The sequence below is a fragment of the Bos grunniens genome, chromosome 1 (genome assembly GCF_055505025.1).
Source record: "Bos grunniens cultivar Pamir isolate PY7600 chromosome 1, Bosgru_T2T1.0, whole genome shotgun sequence".
Taxonomy (NCBI): Eukaryota; Metazoa; Chordata; class Mammalia; order Artiodactyla; family Bovidae; genus Bos; species Bos grunniens.
Window position 1 is genome coordinate 62,221,127 of NC_141165.1, and position 16,158 is coordinate 62,237,284.

The following is a 16,158-nucleotide window of genomic DNA, read 5'->3' on the forward strand; positions in this document are numbered from 1 at the left end:
AAAAAAAAAAAAAGAACAGTAGTTTAAAAAGAAGTGGCAATTTCAGAGGTATGTTGGAAGGATTTTTTAAAAAAGATAAAGTTATACCTCTATACCTGGATAAGGTTTAAGGTCTTCAGGCTGCCTGGAACATAGACGTCTAGGTATAGTTGAGTTTTTGTCCTCTCTCCTTGGACAATACGAACTCCTCTCTGCACTACTTCCTCCCCTGAATAGCTAACTAACCAGGTCTCTCCACTTTTTATCTTTGTTTTTTTTTTTTTTTTTTCTGATTATGAAGGCATCTTATATTCATTGGCAAAATCTCTGAAAAGACAGAGAAGCGTATAAAAAAATATAAGTTTACCAACCACAGAAGACAATAATCTTTATGTTAACATTTTTTGGATTATAGTCTTCCAGATTTTTTTCTTTCTTTCTCTGTCTGCTTTTAAAGTTGATAAAAAATGTGTAATTTTCAGTTTTAATGATTTTGCTAGGGTGAAAAAATTGGCAGCTACATAGGAAAATTGCTGAAGTTCAGGCAGGAATCGAAGATTTATCCTTCTCTGATGTAAAAATTCACCCTTTTCTTCACTTTCTAAGCCATAGTTTAGCCACTATAATTTCATTTTTTCCATCCCTACTTTTTTTATACAAGCCAATTTTACATCTGTTTTTTTTTTTTTTTTGAGTAGGCAGAATATTGGCCTGTCTTTGCTCTGTTCCAAATAAATGGCTTGTTTTACACAAGTCTTTGTAAATAAGGACCACTGAAAGGAGAAAAGGGTGCAGAGCAGGCCCTTGCACCGGGACCCAGGATGATGGATCACATTCACGTCACCAGTCAATTAACAGAAAAGAACAAGGAATGTAGAATTCTATTATGTCTCCCACTCATTTATTTTGAGGAAGTGTTTCATTCCTGTGAAACAGAGTACAGTTCTCACCATTGTGATGGTTGAAATAACACCTCCTTTTATGCTAAAGACCCATTTAAGGAATACCAGTTAAAAATTCTAGTGGAGGGAAGCTGTAATGTGCTTTTTCTTGCTAGTGGTGTTGCTGTGATTTTACTAACTGCCAAACATTTATTAGGTTTCATAGGGAAAATAGAGAATTTTAGACCATGGTGTATTTCTGATTCTGAAAAACTTTGATAGAAAATGTAAGTAGAAAGAGGAAAAGCAGAGCTATAAACTTACTTTCATAAAACTGATGATGGAAGTATAGTGAGACACTTTCTCAATTTAGAATTATGGCAGTGTATGCTCAGACATATTGGATGAATAGTAAAAATGGAATAATTTGGATTCTGAATTGAAAAAGAGCAAGAATACTTCAATATAAAATAAAAATTTTAAAGAAAGTTGATGGAAATATTCAAAAAAAAGAAAAAAGCACAAGAAACAGCCTGTAAGGCATGTGTTCAGTTTCATTTAGATTGGGCTTTCTGATCAGAAGACGGGCCCAGAGTTAAGTGATCCTCTGTGGTAAGCATTATAATGTTAATAATATCAGACAGTGAAGTGTCTAAGTAAAAGAAATCATTATGGTGAAGAAAACTGAGAGCCTGAAGCACAAAGAAGATATACAGCATCTTCTTTAAGGCTGACCATATACAGACTTCAAAGAAATGAAGACGGTTGGAGCCAAGTATAAAACATCTTCGACTTGTCAAGAAACAGGATGTCTTTTTGTTATTCAGTTGTGAGGAGAAAGCATCACTTAAAAAAAAGAAAAAAAAAAATCCCCCTCCTGGCTAGACATACGTAAGAATGCCCGATACTAGTCTGTCACTATCCAGTCCAATTTTACTTCTTAAGCCCACAGTCCTTTTCCTCAATTATATGTGGCTTCCTTGTTCGGATCTAGAGTTGGATGTACATTGCATAGAAGTAAAATTAAAGCTCTTTGGTTTATGAAATCTTCATGTTCAACACTGCCCTCCTTTTGAGAATTGCCTTTACCTGTTGTCCCGTGTTGCTACAACCTTAAACTTCTGTCCCCTAGCCTTTTCTCAACTACATACTTTTGTGCCCACTGTTTCTCTCTTCTTCAAGAACTCAAGAGCCCTTCTTTGTCTGACAGTTCAGTCATTCTTCTGTTCAAATGCCCCTCCTCATTGTGACCCTTTTAGAACCTCCAACACAGAGATGGTGGTTTTATTTTTTCAGCATCTTTGGTACTTTCTCCGCATCTCTGTTATGAAACACAATACATTTTATAACCATCCCCAAGAATCTTGGTGCCTCATTGGGATTATATCTGAGAATCTAGAGTTCTGCCTGGTATGTAGTAGGTACCTGATAAGTGCTTTTAAATGTAAGTGATTGGCCAAGCTGAAATAAAGTAAATATAGGTTAGAGTAGAGTAATAAAACACCTGATAGCTGGGAAATTGACAAGCTCATAGTGATGTTTACCTACAAGGAACGAACAGCTCTGAATGTGGACTTAAGAGAGAGGAATGCAAAGATAATTTGGTAGAGGAAGAAATAGTGTCCTTAACAACAGCATGGGGACAACTGGTTATCCAAATGCAAAAAAATGAATTTGGACCTCTACCTCACATCATATACAAAAATTAACTCAAAATGGATTGTGGATATAAGTGTAATAGCTAAAAGTACATAGCTCTAGGAGTAAAATTTTATAACCTTGGAGTAGGCAATGGATTCTTAGATACGACACCAAAAGCACAATAGATAAATTTGACTTCATCTAGATTAAGACTTTTTATGCTTTCAGGGTCTCTGTCAATAAAATGAAAAGAGAGCTCATAAATTGGGAGAAAATATATGCAAATCATATATTTTAGAAGAGACATGTAAACTACCGCACAATTGCACTCATCTCACACGCTAGTAAAGTAATGCTCAAAATTCTCCAAGCCAGGCTTCAGCAATATGTGAACCGTGAACTTCCTGATGTTCAAGCTGGTTTTAGAAAAGGTAGAGGAACCAGATATCAAATTGCCAACATCTGCTGGATCATGGAAAAAGCAAGAAAGTTCCAGAAAAACATCTATTTCTGCTTTATTGACTATGCCAAAACCTTTGACTGTGTGGATCACAATAAACTGGAAAATTCTGAAAAAGATGGGAATACCAGACCACCTGACCTGCCTCTTGAGAAATTTGTATGCAGGTCAGGAAGCAACAGTTAGAACTGGACATGGAACAACAGACTGGTTCCAAATAGGAAAAGGAGTACGTCAAGGCTGTATATTGTCACCCTGCTTATTTAACTTATATGCAGAGTACATCATGACAAATGCTGGACTGGAAGAAACACAAGCTGGTATCAAGATTGCTGGGAGAAATATCAATAACCTCAGATATGCAGATGACACCACCCTTATGGCAGAAAGTGAAGAGGAACTCAAAAGCCTCTTGATGAAAGTGAAAGTGGAGAGTGAAAAAGTTGGCTTAAAGCTCAACATTCAGAAAACAAAGATCATGGCATCTGGTCCCATCACTTCATGGGAAATAGATGGGCAAACAGTGGAAACAGTGTCAGACTTTATTTTTCTGGGCTCCAAAATCACTGCAGATGGTGACTGCAGCCATGAAATTAAAAGACGCTTACTCCTTGGAAGGAAAGTTATGACCAACCTAGATAGCATATTGAAAAGCAGAGACATTACTTTGCCAACAAAGGTCCATCTAGTCAAGGCCATGGTTTTTCCAGTAGTCATGTGTGGATGTGAGAGTTGGCCTGTAAGAAGGCTGAGCCCCGAAGAATTGATGCTTTTGAACTGTGGTGTTGGAGAAGACTCTTGAGAGTCCCTTGGACTGCAAGGAGATCCAACCAGTCCATTCTGAAGGAGATCAGCCCTGGGATTTCTTTGGAAGGAATGATGCTAAAGCTGAAACTCCAGTCCTTTGGCCACCTCATGCGAAGAGCTGACTCATTGGAAAAGACTCTGATGCTTGGAGGGATTGGGGGCAAGAGGAGAAGGGGACGACAGAGGATGAGATGGCTGGATGGCATCAGCAACTCGATGGACGTGAGTCTGAGTGAACTCCGGGAGTTGGTGATGGACAGGGAGGCCTGGCGTGCTGCGATTCATGGGGTTGCAAAGAGTCAGACATGACTGAGTGACTGATCTGATCTGATCTGTACCTAGATTATACCAGGAAATCTTACAGCTCAAGAATAAAAAAATAAAAACCCCAGTTTAAATATAGACAAAGGATCAGAACAGACGTTTCTCCAAAAGCACTGTACAGGTGGCCAAGCAGTACATCGAAAGATGGTGAACACCATAACCATCAGGGAAATGGAGATCCAAACCACCGTGCAATACACTTCACACACACTGCGATGTCTTTAGTCTGAGAGACAAATAATAACAAGTGTTGGTAAGAATGTGGAACACTTGGAACCCTCACACACTGCCTGTAATAATGTAAAATAGTACAGCTGCTTTGGAAGATATTCTGGCATTTCCTCAAACGGTTAAATATAGAGTTACTATTGTTGTTGTTGTTCAGTTGCTAAGTTGTGTCTTGACTCTTTGCGACCCCATGGACTGCAGCATGCCAGGTTTCTCTGTCCCTCACCATCTCCCAGAGTTTGCTCAAACTCATGTCCATTGAGTCAGTGATGCCATCCAACCATCTCATCAGAGTTACCATATGACTCAGTTGTTCTACTCCTAGGTAGATATCCAAGAGGAGAGAAAGCATATATTTATACACAAAAAAGCTTATGTATGAATGTTCATCAGAGAAGGCAATGGCACCCCACTCCAGTACTCTTGCCTGGAAAATCCCGTGGACGGAGGAGCCTGGTAGGCTGCAGTCCATGGGACCACTACGAGTCAGATACAACTAAGCAACTTCACCTTCACTTTTCACTTTCATGCATTGGAGAAGGAAATGGCAACCCACTCCAGTATTCTTGCCTGGAGAATCCCAGGGACAGCGGAGCCTGGTGGGCTGCCGTCTATGGGGTCGCACAGAGTCGACCAAGACTGAAGCGACTTAGCAGCAGCAACAGCATGAATATTCATAGCAGCATTTTTCATAACCCCAAAGTGAAAATAACCCAGATGTCCAACACTTTACGCATGGATCAACACAATGTGGTATATCCGTACAATGTGGTATATCAACACAATGTGGTATGGCCGACTGTTGTTCGGCCATAAGAAGGGGTGAAGTACTGATGCATGCTAAAACATGGATGAACCTTGAAATATCATGCTAAGTGAAAAAAGCCAGACAGAAAAGCCATATATAGCATCATTCCGCTTATATATAATGTACACAATAGGCAAATCCATAGACACTGGTAATAAATTCGTTGTTGCCAGGAGCTGGGGAAGAGAGTATTAGGGAGTTCCTACTAATGGGTATGGCATTCTTTTTGGGATCATGATGATGTTCTGGAAATAAATAATGGTAATGGTCACTCAACTCTGAAAATACTGAAAACCAGCTGAATCAGACACTTCAAAAGAATGGATTGGTGGTATGTAAATTAAATCTCAAAGCTGTTACAAAAGGGAGGAGGAAGATAGTGACTAGTCCTAATTACTAATCAGCAAACAATGGCACAGCTGGGAAAAATGGCCCAGCCTGTGTTGCTGCCTGGGTTGATAATGGTAATAATACTATGTACGCTCTGCTCAATGCTTTATTTGCATCTCTAGTTTTCACCATCCTAACTTTACATATGAAGAAGCTAAGACCCTGAGTTGAATCAGGATTGCAACACAGGCGTTTCTGAATTTACTGACTGTTTTGCCACTATGATATCATCTCAAAGTTAGCGACAGAACCTCCTTTGATGGCTACACAGTTTACCCTTCAATAACGATGTGGAGAACTGTACAGATTCAGTTATACTTGGGTTTTTTTCAATACTAGATACTCAGGACTACACAATCTGTGGTTGGTTGACGCTATGAATGATGATATGGATAAGGGGAACTGATTTTAAATTATCTGTGGACTTTTGACTGTGAGGAGGGTCAGTGCCCCTAACACCCACCTTGTTTAAGGATTAACTGTTTGCTTCACGTTACATTGCTTTCTGACAATGTGAGCGTGGATGTGTGGTATGTCTACTCGTGCATCTCCAATACTGAAACACCAGCTACTCACTATGAGAGGGTCCATTATTGTAAGGAAATTGAAGAGGGAGGCAAGTAAGTGATGAAAGATGTGTTAGAGATGTTACAGTCGTCACTCTAAACTGAGTCAATGGAGAAATTCTTGGTAGTAAAATTCATTCCATACTTTCGTACCTAAAAGTGCTTTAAAGATTCATTGGTAAACTTGATCAAATTGACAAAATACTGATGTCAGTAGTGAGCAGATGGTCTTAAAGAAAGAGACATTTGGAGCTAAAGAGACAGCTCTGCTCCAATGCACAGTCAACAGCACAGCCTGTATTTTCTTAGGTTGAGAAGGACTGAACCTGTGGTCCTTAGAGGTAATGTAGACTAGACTAGGGCAGGAGAACAGTGGAATCTTGTCTGAGATATTAGGCTTATTTCTGTTGTCAGGTGTGTGTGTGTGTGTGTGTGTTGTGCTTTACTATCTGGTGGAAGCCTGGGGGAACTTTGAGGAAATTGTAAAAAAATTTTTTTCCCACATCTATGAGGAAGTGAATTTATGTGAGAGAGAATTTAGTCTTATCACACTCATTATTGTTTCCATTATGGGAAAGCATTTGTTAGTGTGGTTAGGGTTGAAACTATGGGCAAACCGAGTGAACTGGGAAGATCATGGGCATTACTTGAAAGGACCTGTCTTTGTATTCTACCATGGCTACTTCCCATGTGACTTTTACAAATTCTTTCACCACAAAGGCGAATACCTACCTGATGTGGTAGAGGGAAAAATTAAGAGAAATGCTATGTGAAGTGTGCAGTCCACACTGGGCAGTTCACTAAGTGGTAGTTATTAGAATGAAGAAGCCTGTTAAAGCAATTTCAATGAAAGTTTGGCAGAATTTGCCTTCCCCAGTACATATTGAGATCACGCCATATGAAGCAAATTTTTCCTTTCATTGTATACTTGCCCTGGTTTTTCTTAAATTTTTTAACCTCATCATTAACTTTTGAAGAATTTATATATAAAAATTTCTTAAGCAGATGCCATGAGTTTAATTTTCCATGCTTCCATAGTAATTTATGAAACATTTTCAAAAGTTAATAGGGGAAAATTTCATGTAGACCCCCAAATTTAAAAAGCATATGAAGAGAAAAAGTGAAACATTCAAATTAATGTTCCATCATTTGAGAAACCATGCTTCTTTTTCCAGATTAATTGGTAGAACCTAAAAACTTTAAAGAGTAGTCAAAATAAGTATTTCTGTTGTTATAGCAGAAGTACATACTTTACCTCCTTCCATTGTTTTGAGGATTAGTTAATGGGTAGTTACCTGTTGAAATTATATATATTCCATTTCTCTTGACTGAAGGGAGACAAGAAATCCATTTAAAAACACGTTTAAAGTTTGGTTTGGTTGGTCATTCTCCAATAAGGCTTGTTTCCAGAGTTGGCCTGAAATCAGCGTCCTTTGGAGAAACAGTGGGGTCCATTAGTTGGAAGCCATGAAATGCTTTCCCCCATATTGTTCAGCCAAATCTGAGCTATTAACATTTAGCCTCAACTGCTTCCCTTTGGTAAGTATGACCTGGTGCTAGACTAATGCCCTCCTTCATCTTCAACACAGTAAAAATGATGATCAGAACGGAACGTGAGGCATTGATTGCCCTGTACCTGGGCAGACAAGGAATCAGACCCACTTGTCAACCAATAATAAGAAAATTGAAATCTTTTTTAAGACTTTAAGTCTTCAGAAGCATTGATTTTTCTATTGGAAGTTAGGAAAATGTCTCACAGTCAACAATGTGTGCATGGGTGCTGGGAGCTTCTGTGGAAAAGAGCAGAGGACTTACGTATCCCTTCTGTTTTAGTTGCTATCATCAGCAGATTTACAATAACTTTAGTTTTTATTTTATGCCTTATTTTGTTTGAGGAGTGATTACAGACAAGGTTGGCAATGCTAAATTAGAAGAGATGTACCCTCTGCTCCAAGCATTGTGCAAGTTTCCTCCTTCTGAGTCCTCCGTCTCCTTGTTCTGCATTTTCTCTTAGATTTCTTTCCTTTGTTTCTGAGATCCTGGCATTGTGACCTAATAGAACGCAGGATTATTTGGAGATGAAATGTGAGCCCAGGTAGGGTTCTGCATCAGCTCCCAGTGTGATTTTAGGACTGTTTTAAATAAGTTATTTGTTTGGGTGTTTTACTTGTTTGTTTACTTGGCCTTCGTTGGGCTTCCTCCCTTGTAGCATTTAAATGCCTCAAGACCAGTGACCTCTGTGTCATGTTCATCACTGTATCTTCAGTTCCTTGAAAGGTGTCAAGCACATGTTCAGCATCTATCAAAATTTGTCTGACTTTTGGAGTCATTTTTACCTTTGGGAGGGAGGAGGTCAAAGGAAGATGTTTGAGGATCTCTGAGATTGTTTTCTGATCTAAAATTAGGTGATTCTCCTTTACTGTTTATACTGCTCCTTGAGAGACCAAGAGAACATATAAGTTTCCATAAGCAGTCACAACAACAGTGGAGCACGCTTTTGGGAAATTTAGCATTCTATTGAGTAGGATGTATTCTTCACTTCTATAGAAAAATGATAGTGATTTGATAGTTGATTTTCATAATAATATTGAGAAGACATCACATCTGCAAATGACTTCTAAATCATTAAAAGGATTAAATTATGTACATTAAATTATATTTGATTTTATTACATGATTATTGTATGGCTTATCTCAGGATGTTAAATATAATGCCCTGTGCTATACAGTAGAACCTTGTTTATTATTAATATCTTAAAGGCAATCAGTTTGGCACAAATTAAAGCATGAGGTTACTACTCACTGTTTATCTGCTGACAAATATTCTGTTCCTCAAAACATATAGTCTGATGTGACTGTTTGTTCCATTTTATTCATTGAAACTCTATGGTTATAACTCTTCTCACTTGTCCAGGGTTCTTACAAATACTAGGAGTGCTTGATTTGATTTTTGATCTTCAAATGTGGTGGAACTTTTTGGTCTTTAGGTGGCAATATACAGTAAAATATGATAGAAAAGGCACAACACTTCCAGTCCCAGTGGTTGGGCGTGAATCTTGTCACCCACTTAGCTGGCCTTAGGTTAATTGCTCCTGAAGATTCTTCATCTAGAATTTAGGACTGTGATGCTGCCCACATCAGAGGATCTTCTGAGGGTTATGTGAATTATGTGCTGAGCGCTTTATACATTATTACGTTGCTTAGTTCTCTTTAAATAGGGGCCCCTCTGCCCCTCAAGTTGGGAATAGCTGCCCCTCAAGCTGGGGTAGCTGAGGTTTGATAAGATGGAGCTGGTACCAGCTGAGGACCCAACCCCAGTTCTGTGGTTCATAAGATGGGTTTCAAACTTTGCTGGGCTTCCTTAATGTGGAAGGACTTAATCAATTAGTGCCATTGTCCCCTCAACTACAGCATTACATGCTTTACTGAAGTAGTTGGATTAAAAGAGATACTGCTGTAGATGTACTTGCTTCCCTCCTCCTCTTCAGTCCTCAATGGTTTTAGTTATAAATCGTTTATAGATAACCTGGTTGTGCTCTTTTTTTCCAGATTAAAGATATATGTACGTGTGAGGGGTTTCTCTGTATATAAAAGTGTTGGCATACATAAGGCTAGTAGAGTGAGGCTTGCCATTTATGAGATGATCTCCTTATACTGTTCACCTCTGGACAAGCCTCTCTGTAAGAGTCATGCTCCGCAACACTGAAGACTAGCGCTACTTCCGTTCCTTCAACTTGGGATTCCCTCCTACAGCAACCTTGGATGTGTTATCTGGATCTAACCGGTGATGCATTGGTCTGTACCTTAGCCGTTGCTTGAAGTTGGCATGTACATTAAAAATTATTCACCAATGGAAAATTTAAAGTTTCCAGATATAAGTGAGTGTGTGGGTAAAATGTTTGGGGAATTGTTATTCATTCATGAATCACCTTGTTACTTAAAATCTTGAGTTTGGTTACCTGTGAAGCATATTAAATTGGTTGTTTACTTAACCGTTGGCAAGAACTCTTTCAGAAAAGTGGAATTTTCAAGGAACTTTTTTATTCACTCTCAATTCAAAGAAGATATTGATTATCTGCATCTACTCTGCAGGATAATCCTTTGATATTATATAAAGGGCTTTTACAAACCTAGAAATATCACCGAAAATTTATTTGTCCATTCTGGTACAAAAGCAACCATGCTGAGTGGCAAAAGGAGCTGGTCCTAAACCTAGAGGGTTTATCGTCTCAGAACATTCACGATAATGGAACACTGGAAAGAGCAGATAATATTTCATCAGTGTTTGGCTGTAACAGATGTGAAGAGAAAGGAGATTGAGAAGTAATATTTGATGTTTTCAACCACAGTTGTAATCATTAAATTTGAAAATGCAGAAAAGTCAGGAGATTTGCGAAATACATTGAATCCTGCCATGTTTTGAAGTCAAATAACTTCATCTATAAGATAGAATCACTGCTTGGCTCCTGCAAATCTTTGGTTGCCCTTTGAATATTCCTTTATCCTAATTTTTGCTTTCTTCTAAGGCGCTTGGTGATTATGGTAGGAGTTTCATCCATAGCATCAGAAAAGGGCTTGGGCTAGGGAGAGTGCAGTCCTTACATTTCAAGTCTCTAACCTCCATGAAGAACAAACTTGCTTTTCCTCTTTTGTTATGTTTACTGTATTAGAAAATGCAGAGTGAGGAGTCAGTGCAAAAAAGGAAGGGTGAAAAATAACTCTTTTCATTACTGGTTGGTGATGAATAAAATAAAACCACTCAGCTGCCTTTGGATTTGAAGTAGAACTTACACAAGAAATGTGTAAATTTTCCGTGTCTTTCTTATAGTAAAATCATACTTATTTAAAACAAGAGTGTCAGGGATAACAGATCTGGAATTAATTGACTTTAGATTATCTAAAATTTTAGAATATGATGTCAGGTATTTACCTGAGTTATGGGGAGAGATTGATTTTGATAAAGAATGTGTTATTATTAACAACTCTGGTTGTTTAGTTGCTAAGTTGTGTCTGACTCTTTTGCAACCCCATGGACTGTAGCCCACCAGGCTTTCCTGTCCATGAGATGTCCCAGGAAAGAACACTGGAGTGTAGCCATTTCCTTCTCTTAAGGGATCTTCCTAACCCAGGGATCGAACCTACATCTCTTGCACTGTAGGCTGATTCTTTACTGCTGAGCCACCAGGGAAGCCCAATAGTAACTGTTGCTGCTGCTGCTAAGTCGCTTCAGTCGTGTCCGACTCTGTGCGACCCCATAGACAGCGGCCCACCAGGCCGGCCCCCCGTCCCTGGGATTCTCCAGGCAAGAACCCTGGAGTGGGTCGCCATTTCCTTCTCCAATGCATGAAAGGCAAAAGTGAAAGTGAAGTCGCTCTGTCGCGTCCGACCCTCCGCGACCCCATGGTCTGCAGCCTACCAGGCTCCTCCGTCCATGGGATTCTCCAGGCAAGAGCACTGGAGTGGGGTGCCATTGCCCTGCTAGACATTAAATATAAGATATAAAGTGTTTTTTTTTTTTTTTTGCTTGGTTTTTCATTCATTTGTTCATTAGCCAACTTATATTGAGAACCTCCTGTATGCCTGGGTATTTTGAGGGACTTGGAGTTGGTGGGAGAGACAGATCTGTAATCAGTGCTGCAGGACAGAGATGCTGATGGTGGGGTGAGCACCAGCCTGGCCAGGAGAAGCCTAGATGGTTTGTCTGCCTGTTCCTCTGTGCAGCTGTTTCATGTTGCCTAACCTTTCCTTCTCCTTGTTCACTGCTCAGTTACCAGAATGGCCTGGGAACCTGCTTCAAGTATGTTGGCTACCATTAGGAAGTGAGCATGAACGCAACTTTGGCAAACTCATTTGGTCTCACTTTTCTGTGTGCAGCGTCTCACTTAGGCAAGCCAGACTTGCATGCTAACTGCATGCATGTGGGCTCACATGTATCCACATGCAATCTGTTCTGCCCGCATCTTGGATCATCACTGGTCCTTGGGGCAGCCTTTTAAAATTTTTCTTTTGCCTCCTACCATTGAAGCTTTTCTTTTGATTTCTGTTGCTTGCAGCACAGAAGTAGGAGAGAGTTTTAGGAATTGAGGAGTTAATTGAAATTCCTGTGGAGCATATTTCAGTTCAGTAAGGGGAGGAACTACCTTCTCTATTAACTATGAGAAAAGATTGTCAAAACATAAATGTTTTTAAGGGATCCATTTTAGTTCTTGGACTCAAAACTGTACCCCCCCCCCCAGCTCTCTGACTTTATGTGAGTTAGCTTAACTTTACTGAGTTTCTTTCCTTTTCTCTCTGAAATGAGGATAACTATTTGCCTCCCAGGATTGTTGGGAAGATTTAGTGAGGTGGTAATATTAATAGTAGTAATGGCTAGGGAAGTTTCCTCCTACTGTGTATCAGTTACCATTCTAGGACTTGAACACTGAGTAGCGTTATGTCAGGTAGAAGGTATTAAAGCAGAGCAGCAGGTATTCAGTAAATATTGTTTGTGTCTTGAATCCTTTCACATCTCTTCATAACCTATTTCTAACAGTTCATTATTTACATATTTATTTTGCAGCATACCTAACTTTGCTCTACATAATGAAAACTTTGAAGTATAGACCAGGATGAAAATCTGGTTCTCTAGTTGAACTAAGTGCATATTTTAATCATGCTGTGCGTTGGTTTTCTCATGTACAGTAGGGATGCTAATATCTAGTTCTCCAGTAGTTAAGAAAGTTAACTGAGATAAATGGCAACAAGCGCCTGGCAGACCACAGGCGCAGGCTGTGACCTGCTTTCTCCTCTCCCTCCCTGCTACTCGCGTTAGCACTCCCTCTTGCTATTGCCCCCAGCCTATCTCATTTTGTTTCAATGGTTTTTTCTTGGTTGTGCTTCTAAAAGACACTGGTGCAAGGAAGGCAAACGTTCTCTCTCTTTAACCTTTAATGCCTTATTTTCTGGCGTCTCATCCATGTGTCTAGGCCACAGGATAACAAAGAATACTAGGCACATACAGGTTTCTCAATAAGTACTTACTGAACAGAGTAAAAGGGCATGATAAAGACTCAAATTACCTGCTGTTTGCCATCAAGCTTTCTTCCTTTGCTAGAGGAAAGCGGCTGGGTGGTTCTGTCCAGGAGGATAGTGAAAGTGAAAATCGCTCAGTCTTGTCTGACTCTTTGCAACCCCCCTGGACAGTCCATGGAATTCTTCAGGCCGAGATACTGGAGTGGGTAGCCATTCCCTTCTCCAGGAGATCTTCCCAACCTAGGGGTCGAACCCAGGTCTCCCGCACTGCGGGCAGATTCTTTACCAGCTGAGCCACCAGGGAAGCCCAAGAATACTGGAGTGGGTAGCCTATTTCTTCTCTAGGGACTCTTCCCAACCCAGGAATCGAACCAGGGTCTCCTGCATTGCAGGCAGATTCTTTACCAGCTGAGCTACCAGGGAAGCCCATCCAGGAGGAATTAAATGCATTATATTAAAAGAGAATTGTGGTGGTTTTTGTTGGGTCGGGGGGATGTTTGTTTTTTCTGTTGTTGTTTTTAAGCAGACAAGGCTGGTGGAACTTATGGTAGGAGGCTCTCTTAGGTGGTATATTAATTTTCTCAGGCCACCATAACAATGTACCATAGGCTGAGTGGCTTAAACAGAAATTACTTCCTGCAGCTCCTGTTTTCTTTTAAGGCCTCTCTTCTTGGCTTGTAGACGGCCTTCCTTTGCTGTCCTCACGTGGTCTTCCCTCTGCCTGTCTGTGTCCTGATTTCCTTTTCTTATAAGGATATCAGTCATATTGGATTAGGACCCACCCATCTGACCACATTTTACTATAATTAATTTGTTAAAGGCCTTATCACCAGATATAGTTACATGCTGAGGTACTGTGTAGTTGGGACTTAAATATATGAATTGGTGGGGGGCAGGGCAGAGTATACATAATTCATCCCATAAGAGGTGGCAACCTGAGGACCTAGCACAGTGATTTTTTCCAAGGGTCTGTGCCTCTCTGGAGAAGGTGAGTGTTCCGTTGAATCATAGCTCTAGAAAAGAATTGTACTTGGTCCTGATATCTAGGGGGAAAAAAAAAACAACTTTGTCCTGATTTCTGAATAGAACTCACTAGGGCTCAGCCTGATTTTTCTTTTTCTTTTTAGGCTAACTAGACAAGTCAGTATTTAGCACCTATTTTTTTCTTAGTTGAATATCCATTGCTTGGCTTATAGTCTGTACCAGGAAATAGTTGTTGAATTGAATACTAGCGATTTGCCTGTATGCAGAGGCAGCATGCCTCAGGACATTGTCACAGTTTCATTCACCCCAAAGGAAACGTCTTGTCTTTTCCATGGTCTTTTGTAGCTCAGTTGGTAATAGAATCTACATGCAGTGCAGGAGACCCGGGTTCGATCCTTGGGTTGGGAAGATCCCCTGGAGAAGGAAATGGCAACCCACTCCAGTATCCTTGCCTGGAAAATCTCATGGACAGAGGAGCCTGGTGGGCTGTAGTCCATGGGGTTGCAAAGAGTCGGGCTCAACTGAATGACTAACACTAACACAACACTTATGGAGAGTGAAGGCATATTTTTATGGTCTCAGGATTCTTAGACTGAACTCTTTCTAATGTCTATATTCTTCTGCTATAGTAATATATTTCTTTATAAACCAAAATATTTATAAGGCCACCATTCCCTGAGTTGCTTATTATATTGTGCATTATTTTTGCTCCTCAGACTTTCTTATTCTTTGGAGGAACATAGGCCTAATTTTCTGAGACATAGATCTCAAAACTGATCTGGTAACTAAATATGTTACAGTTTGTGTTATAGAAGAACAATAAATAAAATATTTAGCACAATTTATTTTTATTTTTACTTATTTCAGAATATTCCATTTCTTAAAAATATTTTTAGTCATAAGACCTTGATTGGTTAAGGGAGTATCCCATTATAAAAGTATCCCATTTCACATGTACATGTAAATAGACTTTTTTCACAAACACCACAGAATAATTTAAGATAATTAAAAATGGGCCTATGAAACAGTTTTCATATATGCCAGCAATTTGTGGTTTCAAAAAGCTACTTCTCTAATTGGAAATCCATTTTTTGGTGAAGAAAAGTAATTTATACTTCAGATTTATTAATTTTTGTAGTTAGTGGAAATATTTATTCTTATATAGTAGTAAAAAGATAATGTTCCATCTGTTTTCTTTTACTTTTTCTTTTCCCTGCCTTGACTAGAATTCTTACTTTTGTTAGTGCTGTTTGCTTAATTTGTTGTGTTTTTTTTTTTAAGTGCTTTTACAAGTCAAAAACTATATGATAAAATGAAAATTATTTCTCTTCCTTCTAACTACCCCTGTTTACCAGCCCGGGGTTGTTCTTCACATTTAGTAAGAGCTCTGTTCTTTTACTACCTCAGTCAAGTCTGTATGGGCTGCTTGATCATTCTAAGTTTTACATTGACTGAAATAAGGAAGGTTGTAAGTTTCTAGAAACAAATACTTTGCTTCTGTGGACCTTCCATTGTCTAGCACAGGACTGAATCAAGATTTCATGAAAGAGGGACATCTAGAATATATGCCGTACTCTTTTCTTAATAGCTAGGGGCAAGGTAGAAGGAAAAAAGACACTATAGAATAAATACATGTTGATATCAGATGGTAAGAAAAACCCATATTTATACTAAAATTGTACAGAATGTGCTACCATATTCATGCTCTGCGTTTTAGACAAAATAGAAGATGCTTGAAATAAATAAATGGAACCTAATCAAACTCACAAGCTTTTTGCACAGCAGAGGAAACCATAAACAAAACGCAAGGACAATCTGTGAAAGGGGAGAAAATATTTGAAAATGATGTGATCTAAGCTTAATTTCCAAAGAAAGGAAACCAATTTTAAAAAAGGGGGAGAAGACCTAAATAGACTCTTCTCCAAAGACATACAGATGGCCAAAAGGCCCATGAAAAGATGCTCAGCGTCACTAATTATTAGAGAAATGCAAATCAGAACTATAAAAAAGTATCACCTCACACTGGTCAGAATGACCATCATTAAAAAGTCTACAAATAACAAATGCTAGCGAGGGTGAG

General features: G+C 39.2%; 1 protein-coding gene across 40 annotated transcripts in view; it reads left to right on the forward strand.

Moving 5' to 3' along the window:
- FNDC3B (fibronectin type III domain containing 3B) overlaps window positions 1–16,158 on the forward strand; it is a 361,710-nt gene that overhangs the window by 189,005 nt on the left and 156,547 nt on the right. The gene's annotated exons all lie outside the window — the stretch shown is intronic.